Consider the following 16638-nt stretch of genomic DNA (forward strand, 5'->3'; position numbering starts at 1 on the left):
AGCCCATTGTCCGTGTTCCTTTTGTGCCACTCTTTCTTACCTAAGCATGGGTTAATTCTGTGTTTCTCTGCATGTACATGATTGGAAGAAAAGAAACTCAGTCTCTAATATGACACTGATTGCATCTCCATTTGTCTCCAGACACTTCCCTTACGCTTTGTCTCTTCATGTTCAGCTACTATGGCATTTACATATAGTCATGACTCTTACTGTTGTTTCTCTCCTCTTCTTTATTCTCTTCTTGTCTGGAAATGCTTTCTTCATGGAACCATTTCACCAAATCCATAGGTAAAAGTAAAGGTATTACATGATTTTCTTCCTTTCTTTTTAATGCCATCAGTATACTTTAATGTCTGTATAAGCAATGCAAATCAATGTCAAATCTTTTTGCACTGATAATGTGAGGTAGGTATACCTGAAAAGTAAATATGTCATGGATGTCAAGGTAAGGAGAAGCATCCTAAAGCTACAGGCTGACCTTTTTCCAAGGTTGTCTCCTGGTTTTGTGGGAGGTGTAAAGGTTTGGCAGTGATAAAAGGAGGCTACAGTTATAGAAGGCTTTCGGGATGAGAAAACAGCCACGTTTTGAGGTATGCATTTTTCTCTTCTTAGAGAACTGCAGTCTAAGCCACCAGGCATAGAGAAAAAGCACCATGTTGTTCAGCAGAGGCTCTCTGGAGATAATCTGTCCAGGGCCAGTCCACAGCTTGCTGTAAGTTTGAAATCTGAAGAGCACTGACTTCAGCAGCTCTGCTATCGGCTGCTCACATCTGACCCAAGACTTCCCTTGTTACATTAATCATGATTGTATCTGAGACAAAGGAAGGAGGAAGAATGGATGCCAAGAAGTGGACTTGATTTCAGCTTTTTTTTTAACTCTTTTGTGTTTCTTTATGTAAAGATCCCAGCCATGTTTACTTTCTTCTTCACAGAGGGAACATGTGCAGTAGGGTCAAGACTTTCCCTGTATCATAAACACCAGGTTTGGCTGTGAGGATGCTCGCTCACAGACATCATGCAAAGATATTTTTATGATGAGAAGCTGGTCATGAAAAGCCATTCCATCTCTGTCACATATGATGAGTAATACACTTCTGTTCATCTGAAGCATTTCTCTGGGTGGGCCTACTCTTGCTATAAATCAGAAAGCCAGTCTGCACGCTCCTAACCACTTAAACGAGAAACAGCATCCCAGGTTCCTTCATGTCTTGGCTGATGTAGTGTTTCCACACCTAGAATAGAAAGTTCACATGATGTAAAGACTGGAATTACAAATCTGTAGTCTCTCACAAGTCCTCTTCACATTGGACTTGCTGGAGAAACTGTGTACCTGTTTGGAAGTGGGATACCCTTTAAAGGGCTGTGTGTGCTCTGAAGCTGGGAATCTTCTTGCATAGGGAAAGGTTTCAGCAAGCAGAATGAAAAGTGGTCCAGAGATTTCTGTGTTTGATGGGATTGGTTTGTTTGTTGGATGGCTGCTCCTTGTGTTTTCCCTAACAGTGCCCTGTGTGTATGGTTTCCTTATTACCTACTGCGACTGTCTTCACACTAGGTGTCTCAGGTGGACTGACCTTAAAATGGCATTTTGGAGTATCAGAACTTTGACATTCGAGATAATTTTTATGAATATTTAGGTGATTTCCCCTTTTTTTCTTTCTTTTTATTCCCCTAGATGATTCTGTAGACAGAACATGAATAACTCTGAAGGGTTCTCTTGGTATAAGAGGATGAGAACACAAATATTATCCCTGTCCCCAAGCACCACATCTACATGGCTTTGAAACAGCTCCAGGGATGGTGACTTCATCACCTCCCTGGGCAGCCTGTTCCAGTGCTTGAGCACTGTTTCAGTAAATAAATTTTACCCAGTCTCCAGGATTTTTCCTCATGTCCAAATTAGTCTGCAACCACAAATCCTGCTGCCTGTCAAAGGAGTTTGGTGCTGCTGCTTTGGGGGTATGAGAAGGACAGAGCAGGGATAATGCACACGGGGGGAGAAAATGGTGGGGAAAAGAGAGATGGAGAGATCCCCTATGGGCTACAGCACTGCCATGGGCTGCTCTCACTGCCCAAATTCCCACTCCACTTTCATCTCAGGGGGAATTTCCCAGAGCTTCTGAGTTCTTCTCCACTCTGGGGAAAGTCCCACAAGTTCAAAGGAGCTGTAGGAAAACTCTGAGGGCAGGAAAATCCAGGGGGTCTCCAGCTCTCTTCTAGCAAACTATTCTCGTTGCTTTGCTCGGCAGGACCTCAGGGGTGAGTGCCCCCATGGGTGACACCATGGCTTGTCCCACTGGTGAGTTTGGGGTGGAGAAGCACAGCTTCTAGTTAAGCCTGGGCTCTTTGCCCACCACAAGCCAGAAACTGAGCAAGACATGACTTAGCAGTGGACATGGTAGAGTAGAATTAATGGCTGGACTTGATGGTCTTAAAGGTCTTTTCCAACCTGCATGGCTCTATGATTCTATCATAGGTATTACAGTCATTAGTTGATCTGCAAAGCTGACTTTATAGCAAAGGAAAACCATTGCAAGCATTATGCAATAGTTTGCCTGTTTACATTTTACTTTGAAAGGTTTACCAATGATATTTAGCAAAAAACAAAGACCTTGGCTATCTTATCTCCAGTTAATGTAGAGTGATAATGCCCTGTGGCATAATTTAAACCCCAGTTACCAGTCATCACAAGACTTGAATACATTTTTCCTCTCACAATGGAATTTCTTTTGGATAAGATTTAGATGGGAGCACAGGTTGTTGTCTTCTGGCAAGCACAAGACTTCTTCTGCAAAGAGAATGGTGTGTGCTTGTTCAAATGGGTGGAAAGGGTTTGTGCAACGAACTCCAGCTGCTTGTAACAGGAAACATCCTTCAGTGTTGAACTCTGTCCTCAACCACTACTCTAACCTCAACCACTGCTCTAACTTCAGCCAGTACTCTATCCTCAGCCAGTATTCTATCCTCAGCCAACACTCTATCCTCAACCACTACTCTAACTTCAGCCAGTACTCTATCCTCAGCCAGTATTCTATCCTCAGCCAACACTCTATCCTCAACCACTACTCTATCTTTGTATTGACTATCCTGACACTACCTCAATATCAGCTATTGAAACATGTGCCCCTGAAGCAGCTGTGCAAGCAGACATTTGTAACACATGACACAGTGGGAGAATGATGGTAAGGAATGAAGGGACAAAAGAGGAGCTCGGCATTGAAATCATTTGCACCTATTCCAAGGTTCTGTTGTAAGTTCCAATCCTTCAGAGGTAGGTAAGGGCAGGAACAAGAAGGATGGCAAAATTCTGAGTGATTATCTTATGGATTAATCTTATTTTGAAAACATAAGCCACAAAAAAACAACTTCTAAGAAGCTTCACTGTGTAATGTGTAAGAGTATAAATGGCTGAAGCATCACCATCTTCCTTAAGTGTGTAGATATTCTTTGGGATATTGGAAAAGAAAAAAACCCAACAAACAAACAATGTGCCTTCAGAACTGTGTCCAGTTGTGGTGTCCCCACACAGAAGGGACATGGAGCTGCCAGAGTGGGTCCAGAGGAGGGCCACAAAGATATTCACAGGGTGAGAACACCTGCCCTGTGGGGGCAGGCTGAGAGAGTTGGGGTTGTTCTGGGGAGACCTTAGAGCAGCCTTCCAGTGCCTGAAGGGGGCTATGAGAAAGCTGAGAAGCGACTTTTGACAAGGGCTTGTAGTGACAGGATGAGAGACAATGGATTGAAGCTTGAGGAGGGCTGACTTAGACTGGAGGTTAGGAAGAAATTCTTTCCAGTGAGGCTAGTGAGACACTGGAACAGGTTGTCCAGGGAGGTTGTGGATGTATCCTCCCTGGAGGTGTTGAAGGGCAGGTTGGATGAGGTCTTGAGCAGCCTGGGCTAGTGGGAGGTGTCCCTGCCCATGGCAGGAGGGATTGGAGTTAGATGATCTTGAATGCCCCTTTCAACCCAAACCCTTCTATGAATCTCTGAATTGGGATGGAGGGATCTGGTGCTGACGGAGGAAGGAGCGAGCCTTTCCACGTGGACAAGCAGTACAAAATCCAGCACAGTCTCCCTGGTCACACCTGCTAGTTGTCATTTCATTGTAAATATCAATTGATATATTCTGGATAATGTCCCCACAACGTTTTACTTGAAGCTTTATGAATATTAACAAAGCTGTCTCTGTCAATTAGAGAAGGGCAGAGGCAAAGCTCAGGAGATGTCGCAGTGCTGAGGCTTGTCAGTACTTCAGGTCATAGAACTCGATCTATGTACAAAACCAGCTGACATAAAGAAGGGCTAAGAGTCTGTCCAGAAGATTGTTTGGTTGTGGTTGTATTATTATTATTATTATTATTATTATTATTATTATTATTATTATTATTACTATTATTATTACTATTATTAGTATTTTATAGCTCTCTAGAGCCATACAAAGCTTAGTCCCTGATCCATTACTCCTTGTAGATGCTAAATCTAATTCTAGGAGGAGCCACAAGCCTTCAGCTATCCTGGCATTCATTTATTGCCTGATAAGCATGATAAATGATGATAAATACTTCAAAATTAATTCTTCTCCCTCTGGAAATCACCTACCTGTGTCCAGCTTCAGCAGTAGAGTTGTCACAGCTGTGCTGCTGAACAGATGCAGGCAAGGTAAGGCTTGGAAATGGGCTTCACTTTTCCATTAGGCTACTTGAGTATGCTGCTCAGGGCAGCTGTTTGAATTCCAAGCAAGCCTTGGAGTCTCCTGCTTGTAACAGACATGGAAAAGGAGTTGTTTGCACCAATTTGTGCCCAAGCACATTTGTGCCAAGCTATTGCAGGTGGTCTAATAAAACTACCATTCCCACCTACTTTGTCACAAGTAGCTCTCAGACTTCCCATGGAGAGTTACTTTGTGATGAGCAGCAATACAGGATCACAGGCTCACAGGATGTTAGGGGTTGGAAGGAACCTCTGGAGATCTTTGAGTTCAACCCCCTTTGCCAGAGCAGGACTATACAATCCAAGACAGGTCACACAGGAATACATCCAGAGAGGGCTTGAATGTCTCCAGAGGAGACTCCACCTCTCTGGACAGCCTGTTCCAGCGCTCTGTGACACTCACAGTAAAGAAGTTCTTCCTCATGTTGAGGGGGAATTTCCTGTGCTGGAGTTTCCATCCATTGCCCTCTGTGCTATCCAAGCGCACAAGTGAGCAGAGCCTGTCCCTGTCCCTTCCTTCCTGGCCCCCAGCCCTCAGATATGTATAGACATTGATCAGATCCCCTCTCAGTCTTCTCTCTAGATTAAACAGCCCCAGGTCCCTCAGCCTTTCCTCATAATGCAGTGCTCCAGGCTCTTAGTCAGCCTTGTAGCCCTGTGTTGGACTCTTTCATGTAGATCCCTGTCCTGTTGAAGTGGGGAGCCCAGAGCTGGATGCACTATTCCAGGTGGGGCCTCACTAGGGCAGAGCAGAGGGGGAGGAGGACCTCATGACAAATGATGTAAAACTCTCCAGGGTTTTTGTTTTGTTTGTTTCTTAGACTGGTTGGTTGTTTTTTTCCCCACATGTTCCTCTCCTTTTCATTTTCTCTGAAGGAGCAAGGAAAGGGATTAGCAATTGAGTTACCTTTCACTTAAACTGACATGCAATAGTAGAATTGTTTTGCTTGAAAAAGATCTCCAAGATCACCTAGTCCAACCATTGACCTAACACCACCATGGCCAACATGATCAGGAAAAAAAAGGATTAGCCCTGCTTCACTGTGTGCCACTCTAAAGCCACATCTAATTATGCAGACCACTGGGAAAAATAAAGTATAGCTCAGATGTAGGCAAGGATAAAAAGAGAGAGGCAATGCAGCAAAGCATAGCAAAATACTGTGTCATTCAAGCTACCAAGCAGAGCAACCTCTCATGGTTTGTCACTCTTCCTGGATCTGTTGCTTAGAGCAGCTTGCAGGAACAGGACAAAACACTGAATGGACTGGAAAACCATGTCAGGGGGCTAGAAATAAAGAGAGAACAGCAGAGCCTGAAAGCCAACATTACTGCTGGCTGAACATGCAAAAGAAGTGTACAATGTATGACTTGCTTTTTATAGAACCATAGAATTGTCAGGGTTGGAAGGGATCTCAAGGATCCGACAGTTCCAACCCCCCTGCCATGGGCAGGGACACCTCACACTACAGCAGGTTGCTCACAGCCACATCCAGCCTGGCCTTCAAAACCTCTAGGGAATGGGCTTCCACCACCTCCCTGGGCAACCTGTGCCAGTGTCTCACCACCCTCACGGGGAAGAACTTCTTCCTACCATCCAGTCTAAATCTGACCTTCTCTCATTTCAAACCATTGCCCCACTCCTGTTACTTCAGGCCTTTGGAAACAGTCCCTCTGCAGCCTTCTTGGGGCACCCTTTGGGTACTGGAAGGTTGCTATTAGGTATCCCTAGCCCCTTTCCATGACCAAAGAAGACATTTACCATATTCTGAATTATTCTGAGCTCACACAAACTATCAGGAATCATTTATACAGATGTTAATATGTCACAGGTCTCCTGTGGATTCAAGGGATAGAAAACAAATGTGGAGCTACAAGATGGGTTTTAGGTTAAAGTGTGTCCAGAGAAGAGCCATGAGGATGATCAGAGGGCTAGAGCACCTCTCCTGTGAGGACAGACTGAGAGAGCTGGGATTATTCAGTCTGGAGAAGAAAAGGCTCCAAGAAGACCATCTTGTAGCCTTCCATTATCTGAAGGGGTCTACAAGAAAGCTGGGGAGGGACTTTTGAGGGTGTCAGGAAGTGATAGGACTAGGGGGATGGAGCAAAACTAGAAATTGGCAGATTCAGATTGGATATTGGGAAGAAGTTCTACCCCATGAGGGTGGTGAGACACTGGCACAGGTTGCCCAGGGAGGTGGTGGAAGCCTCATCCCTGGAGGTTTCTAAGGACATGTTGGCTGTGGCTCTGAGCAACCTGACCGAGATGATCCTTGAGGTCCCTTCCAACCCTAATTCTATGATTTTAATTCTATAATGAAATGTTAAGTTTCCCTAAGTGTTGTTTTCTGCTGGGTCCAGAAAGCATTGCAGTATAGGAGGTGGGGGGAAAGGATATAAATAGAATTTTGAGCAGGTAAGCAGTGAAGAAAGAGGAAAAGCAGGAATTTCTTCCTTAACACAAACAGTTTATTTTATACATATAAAAATGCACCTAGATAATGAGAATTAGAAGCTGCAGGAGTCTTCATTTTTGTCACACAGTGACATTCTCTATGTGTCATAGAAATTTCCTAGACATTCCCAAAGCAAGAGACAGTTCAGAGGAGTGGATATCCCTTAGAACATCCTGGAATGTTCTATGTTCCACCTTCTGAACTTGATATTACTGAGCCAAATGCATCTTAGATTCATAGAATGGGTTGGGTTGGGAGAGAACTCCAAAGGTCCAATCCCCCTGCAGTCAGCAGGGACATCCTCCTCTAGCTCAGGCTGCTCAGAGTCCTGTCAAGCCTCAGCTTGAATATCTCCATGCAAGGGACCCCAACGACCTCCCTGGGCAACCTGTTCTTCCTAACATCCAGTCTAAATCTGCTCTTCTCTCATTTCAAACCACTGCCTCTCTCCTGTCCCTTCAGGCCTTTGGAAACAGTCCCTCTGCAGCCCTCTTGGAACTCCCTTTGGGTACCGGAAAGTTGCTATTAGGCATCCCTGGAGCCTTCTCTTCTCCAGGCTGAACAGCCCCAGCTCCCTCATCCTGTCCTTGTGGCAGAGGTGCTCCAGCCCCCTGATCATCTTGGTGACCTTTCTCTAGACCCACTCCATCAGATCCATGTCCTTCCAGTGAGGAGGGTTCCAGACAAGGTCTTACCAGAGCAGAGCAGAAAGGCAGCCTTAGAGTGGCACTAAAGATTAGAGCTTCGCTCTTAAGATCTTCCTAGCATAAAATTCTGTCACTGAAATCTATGAAAAGCAGCTAAACCAATCAGCCCAGCAGACTCTCATTTCTTTTATTTCAGTGAAAATCAGAAGTAATTGGAGATTATTTCTCCATCTCACCTAGAGCAGAAACCTCAGCTGATGTGAACATTAATCCATTCAGAATCACATTTAGTGGAGCTTCACAGTTAAGAGGAAAGAAGTCAGAGCCCTAAGGAGAAGAATATTTTGAAACAAGTCTAACATTTGTCTCCATCCATGCTTACTCAGCTTTGCCCATGGTGATCTTTAGTGTCCCTTCCAATCCAAACCATTCTATGATTCTGTGAATTCAGGAGTAAACTTCACCAGAATTTTGAAAGAATGTAAGTGTAATGAAAGTGAGAAACCACCCTGAAGTTGTAGTGCTGTGGCTGAAAATATGGGCTGTGGCCACTAAATTATCATCATAACCATGTTTTCCCACCAAGAAATGATTAAGGTATTCAAATAGTCTGGTCAGAATCTGTTGTTCTTGTAGAAGTCCAGTTCTGGGGCCCCCCAGCATAACAGAGGCATGGAACTGTTGGAGAGGGTCCAGAGGAGGCCACAGAGATGATCAGAGGGCTGGAGCACCTCTCCTGTGGGGTCAGGCTGAGAGAGTGGATACTGTTCAGTCTGGAGAAAAGAGGGCTCTGGGGAGACCTTAGAGCAGCCTTCCAGTGCCTGAAGGGGGCTATGAGAAAGCTCAGAAGGGACTTTTTACAAGGGCTTGTAGTGACAGGATGAGAGGCAATGGATTGAAGCTCGAGGAGGGCAGATTTAGACTGGAGGTTAGGAAGAAATTCTTTGCAGCAAGGGGCTGTCCGGGGAGGTTGTGGATGCCCCCTCTCCTTGGAGGTGTTCAAGGCCAGGCTGGATGAAGCCCTGAGCAACCTGGGCTAGTGGGAGGTGCCTCTGCCTGTGGCATGGGCATTGGAACTAGATGATCTTTAAGATCCCTTCCAACTCAACCCATTCTATGAATCTATGGAAATGAAAAATCATGCATACAGAAATTGTAACCTACTCTTTAAGCAGGTCTCCTTTTAAATCTTTTAATTCTAAACCAGCATCATTTGCACTGATACTAGAGTAATGTGTCTCTTTCCTGATACTCAGAGCCTTCTATAATCCTGCCACTCTTAATTGCTTGAAGGTAGCTTTCTGTATTCACTTCGGGGACCACACAGAGCAATTAAGTAGCAGCAGAACAGAGAAACTGTGCAATGAGCTGGGAAATTCAGGAGCACAAAGGAGAAAACTTTCTTAGGAAGTGGGAACAGACCATGGACATTGCTGTGCAATTCCACTTTCTCCATTCTTTTAGCAGTTTCCATGCATATTGCCCTGTTAGCCAAATATCTTCTTTCCAGACTTGGGAGGAAAGGACACTGTTTGAATCTCTTTATTGCACTCATTTACACTGCTGAAAGAAGTCCTTTCTCCACTCCCCCCCCCCTTGCATCAGCTATATTTGGAGGGTTTTTTTCTGTTGGTACCTACTTAATCCTAATTTTTTGATCATCACACCATGTAATTTAGAGGCTGGTTTTGTAACTCGCTGATGTGGTGGAGAGCTTCTGGTACATCTTGTTTCCTGCTTCAAGTAGCCATTTGTTCCTTGAAGAAGGGAAATATCTGGGCTGATTCATTGGCACCTTTTCTAAAGCTTTATGGAAGCAACCTCAGCTGTGAAAGGCTATCAGAGAACCTGGCACTGTTGTCATCATAGCATTGACCTGAGCAGTGTCTTTATATTAGGGGTGGGAGGAAATGAAAGGAGCTGAGTGTAATCCCTTTTGTGTATTCAAACAGAGGACAGAAATATAGAATGGTCTGGATTGGAAGGGACCTCCAAAGGTCACCTAGTCCAACCCCTCTGCAGTCAGCAGGGATATCCTCAACTAGATCAGGCTGCCCCACTTTGAATATCTCCAGGGGTGGGACCCCAACTACCCCCCTGGGCAACCTGTTCCAGTGTTCCACCACCCTCATAGTAATCAACCTGTTCCGACCTACCTGGGAAGCAAAACTGAGGAGTGAGTATAAGTCTGTGATTTTTTTCACTAGATTCACCCTTGGTGAGTTGTTCCATCCTGCATTTCATACCAGGAGCCATTTTCATCCCATTTTCAGGAGTATCTACGCTAAGAAAAGGAGGCTAAGTAGCTTCCTGCAACCATTAATATTCTGCTGCTGAAGCATAACTGCGAGCTGAAAACTCTAAGAGATTGATTCCTGATGCCAGCTAGTTTGGTAATTGTATGACCCCACTCTCACCCAACAGTAACACAGCTCTAGGAGTGAAAATGAGGAAGAATTTACCTGATTTCTTAGTTCATTGGATGTGAATACCTTTATTAAGAAGAATTTGGGGTCTAGCAAAAAGGTACCAGATAAGTGCTTTCCCTCTCGGAGCAACAGCATTTTGCTGCTAGTTACTCATAGCTGAGAGCTCTGATTAACAACTTGGTGTTACAAGGGACTGTGCCTGCTGCTTGCATCAGTCCACAAGTGACCTTCAGAAAAATCACCAAGCTCAGTTACAGGCAAATCCTTTTTGAAAGCTGTGTTGGCATGCATGTGAGATACTTCACGTTGTGATGTTATTACTGAAACCAGGCATTCTCCCTCTCTGCTCTGCTCTGCTGAGACCTAACTTGCAGAGCTGTGTCCAGTTCGGGGGGGGGGGGGGGGGCAACACAAGAGAGACATGGACATGATAGAGTGGGTTCAGAGGAAGCCACCAAGATGATCAGAGGGCTGGAGAAGCTCTGCCATGAAGATAGGCTGGAAGAATTGGGGCTGTTTAGCCAGGAGAGAAGAAGGTTGCAGGGAGACCTTAGAGCTGCATTCCAGTATCTGAAGGGGACCTACAGGAAGGCTGGGGAGGGACTGTTTAGAAGGGCTTGGAGTGATAGGATGAGTGGCAATGGTTTGAAAGTGGAGCTGGGGAGATTTAGGTTGGACATTAGGAGGAAGTTCTGCACAATGAGAGTGGTGAAACACTGGAACAGGTTGCCCAGGGATGTGGTTGAGGCCCCATCCCTGGAAACATTCGAGATTGGCCTTGCTGTGTCCCTGAGCAGCCTGCTCTACTTGGAGGTATCCTTGCTGAGTGCAGAGGGTTTGGAGAAGATGAGCTTTGTGGGTCCCTTCCAACCCAGTGCAGTCTGTGAAGCTGTGTAAATCAGGGTTAGATCCCAGTGCCTCCTTGCCACCGTTGCTTCCACTTTGCATGGATGTCATTTAAATGGAAATTTGATGTCATTTATATTGACTGCAACTACAGATTCATTGCTGCGTGGTCTTCATGCATGCAAGAGTTATTTGGGTGCAGTTATGTGGAATTTAATCTTCCTGAACCTGAACACCCTGAGATGATTGTGGTGTTGGTACTGAACTGGTGCTCTCATTTCACCTGCATACTTATGCAAGGTTTATATATAAATGTAGCAGGTGTGCCTCAAAGTGCTTGCATCATGATGAATCTTCAAACACATGTAAATACAGCTGTGTCCCTGGCAGGCATGAACTGATTATTTTTGCTGCCCTTAGCAGAATTTTCAGCCCCATAGCTCCCTGCAATAAATTATTCAAATAAGGTTACTGTCCAGGACTGTAACTGTGCTATAAGGTTTGGAAGAAAATGGAGATTTCAGAGAAGAATCCTATAAAAGTATCTAAAGTGCAAGACTGGAACAGTAAAGGTGAATTTGGGTATTGGTTATTTTATATGATTCTTGTCCAATGTATTGATCTGTATAGAGGGGATAAGTTCATACATACCCATACAGCCTGCATCTGGGTCAGGCCAACCCCAGGCGCAAATCCAGGCTGGCTGCAGAATGGGTTGGGAGCAGCCCTGAAGAAAAAAACTTGAGGGTGTTGGTTGCTGAGCAGCTCCCCAGGAGCCAGCAGTGCCCTCATGCAGCCCAGCAGGCAGCTGTGTGCTGGGCTGCAGCCAGAGAAGTGTGGGCAGCAGGGCAAGAGAGGGGATTCTGCCCCTTGACTCTGCTCTGCTGAGACCTCATCTCCAGTCCTGCCTCCAGATCTGGTGTCCCCAGCATGAGAAGGACACAGAGCTGGTGAAGTGAGTCCAGAGGAGGCCACAAGGATGATCCAAGGGCTGGAGCACCTCTGCTATGAGGATAGGCTGAGGGAGCTGGGGGTGTTCAGCTTGGAGAGGGGAAGAATGTGGGGGAGTTTTGGAGCTGCCTTCCAATAGCTGAAGGGATCCTACAGGAAGGCTGTAGAGGGGCTTCTAATGAGGGTTAGTTGAGACAGGACAAGGGGGAATGGTCTGAAGCTGAGGGAGAGCAGGGTTAGACTGGAGCTTAGGAAGATGTTCTTCAGTATGAGGGTGGAGAGACTCTGGAATAGACTGCCCAGAGAGGTTGTGGATACCAAATGGCAGTTTGTTGCCTCAATAGGTTAAGACCATCATAGAAGCTAGTCCTGATTTAATCCTATGTTGTGCACAAACACAGGCTTAAGTACAATCAAACCACCGGAGCAAATCAGTGTAATCAAGTTTTACTTAGCCCCATAGAATTGTTAAGGTTGGAGAAAACCCCCAAGATTATCAAGGCCAACCATAATCCAACTACCATGACCACTAATCCATGTCCCCAAGTGCCGAATCCACACAATTCCTGGACACCTCCAGGGATGGTGACTCCATCACCACCTGGGCAGCGTGTTCCAATGCTTGACCACTCTCTCAGGAATGAAATTTTTCCTAATCTCCAATCTAAATCTCCCCTGGCACAACTTAGACCTTTTTTTCCTGTTGCTGGTTACTTGGGAGAAGAGACCAGCACCAGCCTCACTCTAACCTCCTTTCAGGTAGTTGTAGAGAACAGTAAGATCTCCTCTCAGCATCCTCTTCTCCAGGCTAAACCACCCCAGTTCTTCAGTACTTCATGAGAATCATAGTATCAGTCAGGGTTGGAAGGGACCACAAGGATCATCTAGTTCCAACCCCCCTGCCATGGGCAGGGACACCCCACACTAGATCAGGCTGGCCAGAGCCTCATCCAGCCTGGTCTTAAACAGCTCCAGGGACCTTCCTGGGCTTGGGCGAGTTTACCCCTCAGAAATGCCTCTCTCTCAAGCAGTAAAACTGACTGTAGTGCCTGCATCCATGCATCACTATTGCATGGCACTTGCCCTCTCTTGCAGGAAAGTCCATGGATTTGATGTTTTCCCCTTGTTCTAAGCCAGCTGAGATATGCTTTGTGTTGTCTCTGAAATGAGCAGTGTCCTTAAAGGAACAGGCTTAGGAAAGCTCTGCCTTCCACAAAAGTGTAATTAATATTTCCCTTTTCTGAACACCTACAAGATGTGTATTTCATCAGCCCTATAGCATTTAATATGTACATAGGACTCTGAGAAATGTACACAAATCTAGGTCATGCTAATTGCCCACCTTGGGAGGCAAGGATGTGCCTGTACTCCTCTACCTCGTTGGCATGCTCTTGAGACCCGAGTCAGAAGAGCAGGCTTCAGAAAGTCTAAAAATACATTTCCTAGCTTCTTAGCCATTAAACTGCTTAAAGAGGAGGTCTCTCTTGTAGTGGCTGACAGCCTGTAATTTGTATTATGCAGGAAATGAGACTAAATAATCAAAACCAACCCCTCTGGTCTTGAATCAGAATCACAGAATCACAGAATCACAGAATGTTAGGGGTTGGAAGAGACCATAAAGATCATCAATTCCAACCCCACTGCCAGAGCAGGATCACCTAGGGCAGGTCACACAGGAATGCATCCAGATGGGTCTTGAAAGTCTCCAGAGGAGGCGACTCCACAACCTCTCTGGCAGCCTGTTCCAGTGCCAGTGTATCACACAGACTGTAGTAACATGTAAGGAAATGAGCAGACTGTAGAAACAGCTGCTGCAGTGTGATTTTGCTAGGAATAATTCCATCATATCAATAATTTCATTATAACAGTGAGTCCCCCAAAAAAGCCAAGTCACTCCAGGGCTCTATGTCTAACTAGGAATGCCAATCAAAGCATTCCCTTAGGTCAGAATCTAACATCATGGATAAGTCTCAAATGTTGTGGAATGTGCATCAAAAGGAGATTTATCTTTCTCCAAATTCAACATTTTGATGCATAGATTCATAGTTATTTTGGGTTGGAAGGGACCTTAAAGATCATCCAATTCCAACCTCCCTGCAATGAGCAGGGACACTTTCCTCTAACCCAAGTTGCTTAAGGCTTCATCCAACCTGGTCTTGGACACCTCCAGGAAGGGGGCATCCACAACCTCCCTGGGCAACCTATTCCAGTGTCTCACCACCCTCGTGGAAAGAATTTCTTCCTCATCTCTGGTCTAAATCTGCCCTCCTGAATCTTCCATCCATTCCCTCTTGTCCTGTCACTGAAAGCTCTTGTAAAAAGTCCCTTCTGAGCTTTGTTGTAAGCCCCCTTCAGGTAATGGAAGGCTGCTCTAAGGTCTTCCTGGAGCCTTCTCTTCTCCAGGATGAACAGCCCCAACTCTCCCATCCTGTCCCCATAAGGGAGGCTCTCCAGCCCCCTGATCATCTTTGTGGCCTCCTCTGGACCAGCTCCAGCAGGTTCATGTTCTTCTTGTGATGGAGACACCAGAACTGGATGCAGTGCTGTACAGGTGGAGTCTCAGCAGAGCAGAGGGGCAGAAGCCCTTCCTTGTGTTGCTGCTCTCCCTGCTTTGGATGCAGCCCAGCACACAGCTGCCCTCTGGGCTGCCAGCAATCATTGCTGCCTCCTGGGGCGTGTGTCACCAACTGACACCCCCAAGCCCTTTTCATCCAGACTGCTCTTGAGCCACTCCTTACCCAGCCTGGATTTGTGCTTGGGATTGCCCCACCCCAGGCGTAGGACCTTGCACTTGACCCTGTTGAAGTTCATGAGGTTATCTTGGGTGATCATTTGGCCTGACACAGTTGTTTACTTTGAACACTTGAAGGTCAGTTCTGCAGCCAAGCAAACTGATTGTCAGGACTGTTATGGCATTCAGTATATTTTTTTTTTTCATTTGAAACCTCCCCTCATCATTCCATTTGCAACAGGATATGGGGATCTTCCACTTCCACAGGAAGAAACGAGGTTGTCATCTTCCACAGAGACTGCTACAGCAGCCAAACCCAGGCAAAAAAACATTCCTGGTGAATGATTTGTGCAGCGAAACTGGAGCTCTTCATTTTTGCTCTCTGATACAGGGAATAATTAAAGAAAGAAAGAAAGAAAAAAAGGCATGTATGAAACTGACAAATTCAGTCAGAAACAGGCATTGTGGTCTCATCTGGAAAATTGTATAAACCAGAAGCCGAGGCAGTCCCAGGAGAGAGCTCTGAATTAGGCAGAAGACAATTTCAAACTCTTAGGACATGGAGTTTTAATTTAAAGTCTGAAGCCAGCATTCCAACATTTCATTTCTCTTTGAACCTCACCAGTCAAATATATATTCACTGAGAGTGAAGTAGCCTTCTTCAGCTGCAGTATGCTCACGCAGAAAGAAAGAATGGAATCACAGCCCACTTCAATAAAGGACTTGTTATTCCACATCAGAAGTATCTTTATTCATGAAGACTTCAAATAGATTCTTAATTTTCAGTTTCACTGTAGCCAGGAAAAGATTCTGTTATTTGCTAAAACTCAAGCAGACAAATGGGAGTTTAGAGTTTCTCCCTGAACATATGAAGAAGTGGGGGGAAGTTGTTTAGTTCGCTGAGTGAGAATAGTTCTGGTTGAAAAGAATTCCAGACTTTTCCCCAGTGATTCACAGATTGCATTGGGTTGGAAGGGACCCACAAAGCTCACCTTGTCCAACCCCCATGCACTCAGCAGGGACACCTCCAATTAGAGCAGGCTGCTCAGTCCCACATCAAGTCTGGTCTTGAGGGCCTCCAGGGATGGGGCCTCAACCACATCCCTGGGCAACCTGTTCCAATATCTTACCACTTTCATTGTGCAAAACTTCCTCCTGATGTCCAGCCTAAATCTACCCTGTTCCACTTTCAAACCATTGCCTCTTGTCATATCCCCACATGCTCCTCTAAACAGTCCCTCCCCAGCCTCCCTGTAGGTCCCCTTCAGATATTGAACTGCAGCTCTAAGGTCTCCCTGAAGCCTTCTCTTCTCCAGGCTGAACAGCCCCAATTCTTTGATCCTGTCTTCATAGGAGAGGTTCCTCAGCTCTCCTGATACATGTTGTCTATCAGAGAGAAGGAGGAAAGTCAGTTGTTGAGGTCTGTCTTCTACACATCATGACTGATGTTCAATTTCACACCTTGTAGACAAACAGGCATTGGGTTATGAGCATCCTGTTATCGATTGATAATTCATTAATACAATGTGTGAAATCCCTGCCCAAGCAGCTGAATGTGTGAGACAGGTGGGAATACAACAGCATAGTCACTTGGGTGGAGGATAAAAGGGCTGCAGTTTTCCTCAGTATTTTACCTACTAATGGTTTTTGTTATCTCTGGTATGGAGGCACCTCTGTGTGTGACAAACAGGAGGTGTCTCTGGAATAGGCTGCCCAGGGAGGTTGTGAAGGCCTCCTTCCAGAGAGTGTTCAAGGCCAGGGTGAGTGAGACCTTGAGCAACAAAGTCGAGAGGTCTCCCTGCCCATGGGAGGTTGGGGTAGATGATCTCTGAGGTCACTTACAACCTGAGCCATTCTAGGATTCTATGATTTTC

General features: G+C 45.6%; 1 protein-coding gene across 1 annotated transcript in view; it reads left to right on the forward strand.

Moving 5' to 3' along the window:
* Nucleotides 1-16638, forward strand: part of NRXN1 (neurexin 1) — an 814281-nt gene that overhangs the window by 102157 nt on the left and 695486 nt on the right.

The sequence above is a fragment of the Melanerpes formicivorus genome, unplaced genomic scaffold, assembly GCF_026170545.1.
Source record: "Melanerpes formicivorus ecotype bairdi unplaced genomic scaffold, bMelFor1.0.p_v2 SCAF_26, whole genome shotgun sequence".
In the NCBI taxonomy this organism is placed as follows: Eukaryota; Metazoa; Chordata; class Aves; order Piciformes; family Picidae; genus Melanerpes; species Melanerpes formicivorus.